Below are 2,599 nucleotides of genomic sequence, written 5' to 3' on the forward strand. Positions count from 1 at the left end.
AACCCAATCGGCACAGATGACAGGAATACATGCTATGCCCACTACAGTATGTTTATTTATTGTATTTACACATTGATGGCTCTACAAGTGCTTAATCACCAAAGAGAAAGTTATTAGTCCTACCTATCTCACTTGTTTACCCTTTAACGTTTGAAAAGGGTCTTTTGCATTATTTCATCGTCTCAAATGTTATCAAGATTTGAATAACAATTTAATAATCATAACATCGATAATAGTATCGATGTTCTTTCTTTCTTTCTTTGTTGGATTTCTTGGCTACCAACCAGCTGCATGTGGCCAAGGTTGTTAAGCCAATGGACCTATTTATTCTTTCAATCTATATAAGGTCATAAAGTTTTGTCTCCCTTAGAAAAGTGATTACTTTACTTTTTTATTTTTTTATGATCTGATAAAAGATTTGATGTTGTGAAATCTTATTTTTTTAATCTGAAATAATTTATTATACTTTGTCTTTGGTTATTATAAATCTGACATGCTGTTAATATGTGATCTATTGTCAGGATGGAGTTGCATGTCTGGCATTGTAGAGGGTATTTCTTTTCTATGTAGGGAGTGAGGTGTGTCAGTCTTGTAGCATTGACCCTAAGGCGGGCCAATACCACTTCCTCCCTTCTTTCCTTCCTGTGGGGTGTGTCCCACGGTTCTATGTTTAGTCTGACTTTCTTTGTCAGTTGGAGGTTGGTCCACTCACTCTGCCACAGATGTATTTTTGCTTATGTAAGAGACATAAAACACCTGAGATCTGTACGAGCTATGTTAGTGTCCAGATCGCCAGTTGACCCGGCTAATTTGTCAGCCTGTTCATTGCCATGGATACCAGAATGGCCTGGTACCCATATTAGCTTGACTGATTTGTTGGCACCATATAACTTACAAAAAAATATTACCCTCCAGTTCATGTTTAGTGGTTTCTAATGATTTAATAGCTTTAATTGAACTTAATGAATGAAATGAAAAAATAACTATTCTACCGTGGGTCGTCGATAATGCAAAATCAATAGCTTTGTCAATGGCAAAAAATTCAGCAAGAAAGATCAATGTATGATTCGGAAGTCTGAACTTTAGTTCACATTCAGTCAACCATACACCCGCACCCACAAACTCATCTGTCTTGGAGCCATCGGTATATATATGAAAAAAGGGAGATGTTTAATAAGGATCTCTCTGAACCTCTGGCATACCTCCACCTCCGGCGCCATGGCCTTGGCTGATGGAAACCATGCTTCCATGATAGAAAAGTTGGGGGTTTCCCATGGTGCTATATTTGACTGAACCAGGGTATCGATCTATACCGACTTTCTCGACGAGGTCATGAAGTCGTGTGGCAAAGGGTCTAGCGCCTCCATTGCCATTATGGTGGCTCGGGTCTCAAGCCACCTTTGCGGCTAACTGGCTGTCTAACTGGCTAACTTTGCGAACTAACTGTCAGTGCTAACTGGCCGCATCTGAGTCTGAGGGGAGGTACTCCTGACTCCACCTCAAGACGCTCGATCCGAGTGCATTTTATGGCTCCAGGACACACATGCAAACAAGCATTCTGAACAGCATTCAAACCTTTCAAACTTGTTTTCGATGACGAGCCATACACGATTGACCATAATCTACTTTGGACCTAATCAGGGCTTTATATATAATTAATAGACTTTCTATCAGCTCCCCATTAATTACCAGAAATGCACTTTAATAAATTTAGTGCTCTTTGACATTTATTCTTCAACTGACCAATGTGGTCTTCCCAATTGAGTCTATCAAATAGTAGACCAAGAAGTTTTGCAGAATTTTGAATAGGTATTGGGTGGTTGTCTAGAGTTAGCCTGATGTTTGGTTTCCTCCTATGTGAAAAAATTACCCCAATACTCTTACTTGTGGAAAACTTAAAACCCCACTGGAGGCCCCAGTTATGAATCATATCCAGTGCCAGTTGGATGCGATTTGCTGAGAATTCTGCATTATTGCTGGAATACAATAATGCACAATCATCAGCGTACAGTGAGTATTTGAGTTGATAGGATTCATTGATCATACACTGAAATAATGTTGGCAACAAGACAGCAAGAGTTCTGTCAGAAATGAAATTATGAATAAAACAAGACATCAAATAGTCTTTTTTTGGCAATTGCCTCTTGAATATGACTGTCCAACTTTACTAGTTGATCGAGAGTTTGGCGTCCCTTTCGGAAACCGCACTGTTCGTCAACTAGTAAATTATTGGAATTAAAAAAATGCAATACCAACTTGTCAACGCAATTGGGCGGTAGGAGATGGCAGATCTGGGATTTCCCCCTCCTTTCAATATGGGAATGAGGTAGGTGAAGTGTCATGAGTTTGGAAAAGTGTGGTTTTTCCAAATTTCATTGTACACTTCTAGCAACTTAATCATGGCATCATGATTAAGATGCTTTATCAACTCATATTGAATCTTATTGGGGCCTGGGGATGCTGTTCTACAGGCTTCTAGGGCTCGGACAAGCTCATCCATTGTTAGATCTTTATTGTAACAAAGTCATATCCTGTGGCAAAGTGAATTGGTTGCAGCTCAGCAGCTTCCTTGATGATCAGGAATATAGGATGGTAATTT

The sequence above is a fragment of the Penaeus monodon genome, chromosome 7 (assembly GCF_015228065.2).
Source record: "Penaeus monodon isolate SGIC_2016 chromosome 7, NSTDA_Pmon_1, whole genome shotgun sequence".
Taxonomy (NCBI): Eukaryota; Metazoa; Arthropoda; class Malacostraca; order Decapoda; family Penaeidae; genus Penaeus; species Penaeus monodon.